At 56.8% G+C, this 8,624-nt stretch overlaps 1 non-coding gene across 1 annotated transcript; it reads right to left on the bottom strand.

Annotated features, from left to right (window-relative positions):
- Positions 1 to 5,678: 5,678 nt before the first annotated feature.
- Positions 5,679 to 5,833, bottom strand: LOC126093296 (5.8S ribosomal RNA). Its single transcript, XR_007521486.1, has one exon. It is a non-coding gene; the product is annotated as a 5.8S ribosomal RNA (ribosomal RNA).
- Positions 5,834 to 8,624: the final 2,791 nt, after the last annotated feature.

Genomic DNA, 8,624 nt, shown 5'->3' on the forward strand with positions numbered 1-8,624 from the left:
TCACGCCCAGATAGCAGGCGACTGGTGTCGGCGACCCACTGATTTTGGCCACTGACGGCGACAGAGGATGATAGCGCCGCACCGTCAATGGCGATGTGTAGGCGCGCCGCCCACATTTCCCCAACCTGCGTTGACGACTTGAGGAGGTGGCCCTCCCTCGTCAAGTGACGCTCCAGCACCTCAATCTCCCGCTGCACCTCATCCATGCCTGCACCGTCGCAGGCTGGCCCTATCTTCTTCAGCGCCAGGAGACGGGACCGACGGAGCGTTGGGCCCATCCAACGGCACGATGGAATGCCGAGGCCCCCCTGGGCAACAGGAGCGTGGAAGTATCCCAGGGGGGTGTCCGCCGGAAGGCGGAACCATCTCCTGACGGCGGCTCGGATGGTGATGTCGGCCGACTTCAAGGCACCCACCCGAATGCGGCTGAGGGCCAGCCCATGGTACAGGCCAGGGAGAAGTACATTAGTGAGAGCGTGGAGGCGCTGTTGCGGCTTCAGCGGAGCTCGGGAGATGACGTCAAGCTGCTCCACCAGGTGGCGATGTGGATTGAAGGCACAGCGACCCGCCGTGGAGAATTGCAGCCCCAGGTACCGGAAGGTTTCACCCACACGCAGGGCAGGCATGGTGGTGTTGCCTGCCTTGAAGGTGACATTGCTGTCAACCTTCACCTTCTTCTCTCGCCCTGACGCGACTAAGGCGAGGGTGAAACACTTCCGGGCGTTGATCTGCAGCCCCAGGTGTGCGAGGGCTGCGGTAGCTGCATCGATGAGGGACTGCAAGCCCCTCGGGGTCGCTGCAAACAGCAAGACGTCATCTGCAAAGGCCGAGGCGTTGACTCTGCGACCAAGTATCCGAGCTCCGATGTGGGAGGGCAGTTGGCCCAAGACGTAGTCCACCGCAAAGTTGAACAGGAGGGGGAGAGGGGATCGCCCTGGCGAACGCCCCGTGATGGCTGCACAGACACGCCCACGCCGGCACCGTCCGCTATCACTGTCGTGCTGCCCTCGTAGCACCGCTCGACATACTCGACAAAGCAATCCGGCAGGCCATGCGCCCTCAGCACGGAATGAAGGGCAGCATGATCCACCGAATCGAATGCCTTAGATACGTCGATCGACGCCACAAAGACAGACCGGCAGGAGCGAACTGCGTCGGTGAGAGTGGTGTCTAAGATGAAAGTGTTTTCCAACATCCCATCCCGGGGGATGAATGCCCGCTGACGTTCGTCCACAGCACATGCGCGCATCAGGCGTGACGCGAGAACCTTGTGAAAGGTCCGAGCCAGCACCGAGCAGACCGTAATGGGGCGAAAGTCAGCGGGGGATGTTGGTGCAGCCGTTTTCGGGAGGAGGGACGTACGCGCGCGAAGCAGGCGTTCCAGAAGGGCGCGGGCCAGAAGGAAGAGATTCATCACTTTCACCAGGACTTCGTGCGGCAGGCGCCGCAGCTCCGCTGGAGTAAGGCCGTCCGGCCCGGCCGCTGATCCCCTGGGCGGCAAAGCGGCGGCGACCTCCTCATATGTGACCGGCCCCCATAGGCGCTCGAGAGCGACAGGCTCCGAGTGCGGGAGGAGGCGGTCACGAATGAAGCCCGCGGTCGAGATGGGCTTCTTAGTGAAGAGGTCCGCCCGGAAGTCCAGCAGACCAGGGATGGCAGGTGGCGGCTGGAGCAGGGTGCCATCCAAGAGGCCGCGCACGCAACGTGCGCGCGACCTTCGGAAGGCATCCTGCGTTCTCGCGTACTCCCAGCGGGGCCGCTTGCGCTTCTGCGTCGGCAACGCGGCAGGCGGCCGCTTACATGGATGGCGCGACCGCTGTGTCCTGGTGATCGATCTCTCCCCTCGGGACCCGACGGACGCAAGGGCATCCGGGAGCATGCCCAGGATGACATCGGGCGGCGTGCCCCGCCCTAGACCAATGACTCGATCCAGGGCAGAGAAACGCTGGGCGGAAGCAGGTAGCCCCGCTAGATGCTGCCAGATGGCGGCGTCAGTTGGCCCCTCCGGCGGCGGCCCGGTGGTGTCGGCCGCGAAGTCCTCCGCTGCGTCGAAGGGCGGCACAGCGGCCTCGCCCGCGTTAGGCAGCGGGCTCGCCGCTCCCCGGCGGGACGCCGGCTCTTCCCCCCGACCGATCTCAAGCGCCTCCATGAATTGGCGGACAAGCTGCTTGTGGGCAGCTTTCCGCCTTTGGCACTTGATTGCCTCGAGCGTTCGGTCGGGGAACATCCTGATCAGTTCTTGATTGACAAAGAAGAACAGTTCGGCCTCCGCCTTGGCGAGCGACAGGACTTCTTCCTCCGTCCACCTCGCGCGATGCCTCTCCGTGACGATCTCCGCGTTGGCGGCCGCTAGATGTTGGCGGCGGCGATGGACCCCGAGACCGTTCTTGGTCGTGAAGCTGCGGTGACACTCACTACAGGCTTAAGTAGCTGCAACAGTTACAAAATCTACGGCACGGCCGGTTGGCCAGCTAGGTGCTGGGGAAGCTGGGGTGGCACCTTCAGCGGAAAGGCCACCACTTGTGTTCTCTATCGTGCTGCCCCCAACTTAAAAGGGATAATGCGAGGGGGGGCTGGTAACCCCCCCAAGCCCCTGGTGCGGTCATCCACTCTGCGAAAATCAGCGGGCCCACGTGAAGGGGAGAAGACCGCAGGAGAGGAGAGGCTAAGAGGGCTAGGCCCATGTATTGCGCATCACTCTCCCTGTAACTACAACCCAAGGAAGGCACCTCGCAGCAGCAGCATGACTACATCAAGACCGCGCTTCGAAAAGCCGAGTCCGGATGCAGCCACACCGCCGCCACTTGGCCATATATTTGCCGTCTTTATTCACATGCTGTGAATATTACATAAGTGAAATACCCTTACAGTGGGTTTACAAGATGTCACACACAAAATATGAATATATATAAAATAGAAAATACACTTAAGAATAAACACAGACATAGGAAAAAGAGGGGGATTATGCCTGAAGCCAGGCAGCAGCTAAGGGGTTGAACACACCCTAACCAACTCCGGTGCGGGGCATCGTGCGGCGGCGAGGGCCAGTCATGGTGTCGAAACGCCGCGCCGCCATTATACTGCCCAGAAGTACTCTCGTGGCTACAGTTGATAGGTGCCCCTTTGCCACGCCCACCTCCTGCAGTGCTCTGGCAGAAGCTGGGGACCAGACCCCACGCCAGTTGATGGTCGCCGACGTGGTGGTGATGTCCTGGACCGCCGGGAACAGCTTGCGCACCTCCTCATGGACAGCCTGCCTGTCGTAGACTGCAATCTTCTCGCGATGACATCGATCGAGGTCAAGGGTGTCACCAACCACCTGTGCGTCGATGATGACTGCTGCTCCTTCACGGACTGCCACGATATCCGGCTTCCTTAGTCCTTCCTTAAGAGAGTAACAGTTACTCCCACCATTTACCTGCGCTTGCTTGAATTTATTCACGTTGACATTTAGAGCACTGGGCAGAAATCACATTGCGTCAACACCCGCTAGGGCCATCGCAATGCTTTGTTTTAATTAGACAGTCGGATTCCCCCAGTCCGTGCCAGTTCTGAGTTGATCGTTGAATGGCGGCCGAAGAGAATCCGCGCACCCGCGCGCCCCCGGAGGAGCACGCTAAGGTGGACGCGGCCCCGCAGCAAGGAAGATCCGTGGGAGGCCAAGGCACGGGACCGAGCTCGGATCCTGCGCGCAGGTTGAAGCACCGGGGCACGAACGTCGCGCAGGCGCGCGCATCCTGCACCGCCGGCCAGCACGAGGCCGACCAACGGCGAGAGCAGACCACGCCCGCGCTAAACGCCCGCACTTACCGGCACCCCTACGGCACTCACCTCGCCCAGGCCCAGCACGTTAGCGCTGACCCACTTCCCGACCAAGCCCGACACGCCCCGATCCTCAGAGCCAATCCTTATCCCGAAGTTACGGATCAAATTTGCCGACTTCCCTTACCTACATTATTCTATCGACTAGAGGCTCTTCACCTTGGAGACCTGCTGCGGATAAGGGTATGAACCGGGGCGACACCTCCACGTGGCCCTCTCCCAGATTTTGAAGGTCCGAGGGGAAGATCGGGACACCTCCGCAACTGCAGTGCCCTTCGCGTTCCAAACCCTATCTCCCTGCTAGAGGATTCCAGGGAACTCGAACGCTCATGCAGAAAAGAAAACTCTTCCCTGATCTCCCAACGGCGTCTCCGGGTCCTTTTCTGTTACCCCGACGAGCATCTCTAAAAGAGGGGCCCGACTTGAATCGTTTCTGCTGCTGGTTTCTGGAATAGGAACCGGATTCCCTTTCGCCCAACGGGGGCCAGCACAAAGTGCATCATGCTATGACAGTCCCCATCAACATCGGATTTCTCCTAGGGCTTAGGATGGGAAACCCCATCCTCCCTCGGCCCGCGCAAGGCGAGACTTTCACTTTCATTATGCCTTTAGGTTTCGTACAGCCCAATGACTCGCGCACATGTTAGACTCCTTGGTCCGTGTTTCAAGACGGGTCGTGAAATTGTCCAAAGCTGAAGCGCCGCTGACGGGAGCGATTATTCCGCCCGAGAGCATCCCGAGCCAACAGCGGCACGGGTCCGGGGCCGGGCCAGGTAGGTCCGTCATCCGGGAAGAACCGCGCGCGCTTGCCTGGAGCCTGAGCGCCCAAAATGTGTGTCAGGGCGCTGATGACCTCGATGTTGAACGCCGATAAACCCCTACACACACATACACCGAGCGCCCAAAGGGGCGAATCGACTCCTCCAGCTATACCGCTGAGCAGCCAGCCAGGACACCGTTGCTCTGCCCAACAGACGCGAACCGAGGCCCGCGGAAGAACAGGTTGCGCACCCAGGCCGTAGGCCACACCCAGTGGGTCGCGACGTCCTACTAGGGGAGAAGTGCGGCCCACCGCACACCGGAACTGCCCTACCCCGCGGCGAGTGGAAAGGCAACCGGACACGACCCCTCCGCGGATTGCTCCGCGCCGGCGGCCGGCCCCATCTGCCGAGGGCGGGAGCCAGTGGCCAGATGGGCGTGAATCTGACCCGTTCCAACTTTCGGACTTTTCACATTTACCCCAGAACGGTTTCACGTACTTTGAACTCTCTCTTCAAAGTTCTTTTCAACTTTCCCTCACGGTACTTGTTCGCTATCGGTCTCGTGGTCATATTTAGTCTCAGATGGAGTTTACCACCCACTTGGAGCTGCACTCTCAAGCAACCCGACTCGAAGGAGAGGTCCGGCCGACGCTCGCAGCGGATGTTACGGCCCTGGCACCCCCTACGGGCCGTGGCCTCATTCAAGTTGGACTTGGGCTCGGCGCGAGGCGTCGGGGTAGTGGACCCTCCCAAATACCGTATGCCACGACAGGCGGCAGCCTGCGGGGTTCGGTGCTGGGCTCTTCCCTGTTCGCTCGCCGCTACTGGGGGAATCCTTGTTACTTTCTTTTCCTCCGCTTAGTAATATGCTTAAATTCAGCGGGTAGTCTCGCCTGCTCTGAGGTCGTTGTACGAGGTGTCGCACGCTACACTTCCAGCCAGCTGTGCATGCTACCGAGAAAGTACCGGTATGCGATCCGCCAGGCGACGGGCGCGCATCGCACGTTTAAGGAGACGATGCCGGCCCCACTGGCGGCCACGACACTCCCAGGTCTCCGAAGTGGGACAAACGCCGCGCGCTTCAGTATATGTAACCGACGCTCAGCCAGACGTGGCCCGGGAACGGAATCCATGGACCGCAATGTGCGTTCGAAACGTCGATGTTCATGTGTCCTGCAGTTCACATGTCGACACGCAATATGCTGCGTTCTTCATCGACCCATGAGCCGAGTGATCCACCGTCCTGGGTGATCGTTATTTAGTTTCCACTGTCTTTCAAAACAGTTGCATAGGCGGGACTGAGGCGTTTGAAGGCCCCTGTTCCAGCGTTCTGTCTCCAACGCCCTCACGGCCGATGGGCGTCGTACGGCTCCACACCGGAGCGGACAGGCACTCGGGCGAAAGTCATTCAAAACCGGCGCCAGGCGCCAGGTGCCGGAGGCCAGCCGCTCCAGAGCTTCAGCGCTCGTACCACACAACATTTTCGTTAGTTTGGAGACGCACGCGCGGTTCCGCACGCGGCGCACGGCTGCTGCCGTACAGGTAGCGTGTTGCGCGACACGACACGCACATCGAAAGACATGCAGTCTAGTCGGTAATGATCCTTCCGCAGGTTCACGTACGGAAACCTTGTTACGACTTTTACTTCCTCTAAATGATCAAGTTGGGTCATCTTCCTGGTAGCATCGGCAACGACAGAGTCGATGCCGCGTACCAGTCCGAAGACCTCACTAAATCATTCAATCGGTAGTAGCGACGGGCGGTGTGTACTAAGGGCAGGGACGTAATCAACGCGAGCTTATGACTCGCGCTTACTGGGAATTCCCCGTTCATGGGGAACAATTGCAAGCCCCAATCCCTAGCACGAAGGAGGTTCAGCGGGTTACCCCGACCTTTCGGCCTAGGAAGACACGCTGATTCCTTCAGTGTAGTGCGCGTGCGGCCCAGAACATCTAAGGGCATCACAGACCTATTATAGCTCAATCTCGTGCGGCTAGAAGCCGCCTGTCCCTCTAAGAAGAAAAGTAATCACTGACAGCACGAAGGATGTGTCGCGACTAGTTAGCAGGCTAGAGTCTCGTCTGTTATCGGAATTAACCAGGCAAATCGCTCCACCAACTAAGAACGGCCATGCACCACCACCCACCGAATCAAGAAAGAGCTATCAATCTGTCAATCCTTCCGGTGTCCGGGCCTGGTGAGGTTTCCCGTGTTGAGTCAAATTAAGCCGCAGGCTCCACTCCTGGTGGTGCCCTTCCGTCAATTCCTTTAAGTTTCAGCTTTGCAACCATACTTCCCCCGGAACCCAAAAGCTTTGATTTCCTGGCGGCTGCCCGCCGAGTCATCGGAGGAACTGCGGCGGATCGCTGGCTGGCATCGTTTATGGTTAGAACTAGGGCGGTATCTGATCGCCTTCGAACCTCTAAGTTTTGTTCTTGATTAATGAAAACATACTTGGCCAATGCTTTCGCTTCTGTTCGTCTTGCGACGATCCAAGAATTTCACCTCTAACGTCGCAATACGAATGCCCCCGCCTGTCCCTATTAATCATTACCTCGGGTTCCGAAAACCAACAAAATAGGTCCTATTCCATTATTCCATGCACAAAGTATTCAGGCGGGCTTGCCTGCTTTAAGCACTCTAATTTGTTCAAAGTAAACGTGCCGGCCCACCCAGACATTCAGTAAAGAGCACCTTGGTAGGATTTCAACGGGGTCCGCCTCGGGACGCACGAAAACGCACGAGGCGGTCGCACGCCTTCGGCTCGCCCCACCGGCAGGACGTCCCACGATACATGCCAGTTAAACACCGACGGGCGGTGAACCAACAGCGTGGGACACAAATCCAACTACGAGCTTTTTAACCGCAACAACTTTAATATACGCTATTGGAGCTGGAATTACCGCGGCTGCTGGCACCAGACTTGCCCTCCAATAGATACTCGTTAAAGGATTTAAAGTGTACTCATTCCGATTACGGGGCCTCGGATGAGTCCCGTATCGTTATTTTTCGTCACTACCTCCCCGTGCCGGGAGTGGGTAATTTGCGCGCCTGCTGCCTTCTTTGGATGTGGTAGCCGTTTCTCAGGCTCCCTCTCCGGAATCGAACCCTGATTCCCCGTTACCCATTACAACCATGGTAGGCGCAGAACCTACCATCGACAGTTGATAAGGCAGACATTTGAAAGATGCGTCGCCGGTATGAGCACCGTGCGATCAGCCCAAAGTTATTCAGAGTCACCAAGGCAAACGGACCGGACGAGACGTCCGATTGGTTTTGATCTAATAAAAGTGTACCTTCCATCTCTGGTCAGGACTCTGTTTTTTTTATTTTTTTTTAATTTTTTTTTAAATATTCTTTATTAATAACCATTATAATTATACAAGTTAATCCACTTCCTTAAGCTCATTAGTGGGTCGTAACAGTTATACATTTATATTGAATTATGCAGCTAGTTGTTGGTTTTATAGTGAGCTACAGTTACATTAACAACAATGGGCACTTAATATCTATATCTACTGTTTATAACTAATTCCTATAACTAATTGATTTTATGTATATTCTGCAGCGTCACATGTGTGCCAGTAAGAATATAAACCTACTTAAAATGCCTTGTTCTCCGAGATAACCACGAAGAACATGCCCCTGGCACTGGGCAGGCCTCGACGTTATAACTCGCTGCAGTACCTATTCTAATTTCCTATAACTAAGTCCTACAAACTAACTTATCCTACGTCATATCTGGTGTGTCATAATCGGTGGTTGGTCCTTACTCTCCCTAGTCCTGCACATGGCGGATTCCAACTCGGGTGAAGTCGGCCAGTCCAGTTTTTATTATCCTTGTTATTACTGTATATCTCTTAAATATTCAGTTAAAACTTTTCGTGATACCTCGTTTGCCAAGGTATTTAGAGTCTGAAAAGTTTCCTCACGTCTAAGCAGTTGATATGTGTCATGGTTAGGAAGTCTGTCTCGTAGTGTGTTTGCGACATCATTGAAGAGGGTACATTCGTAAACAACATGTTCGGGTGTACCCTCCGG

The sequence above is a fragment of the Schistocerca cancellata genome, chromosome 7, assembly GCF_023864275.1.
Source record: "Schistocerca cancellata isolate TAMUIC-IGC-003103 chromosome 7, iqSchCanc2.1, whole genome shotgun sequence".
In the NCBI taxonomy this organism is placed as follows: Eukaryota; Metazoa; Arthropoda; class Insecta; order Orthoptera; family Acrididae; genus Schistocerca; species Schistocerca cancellata.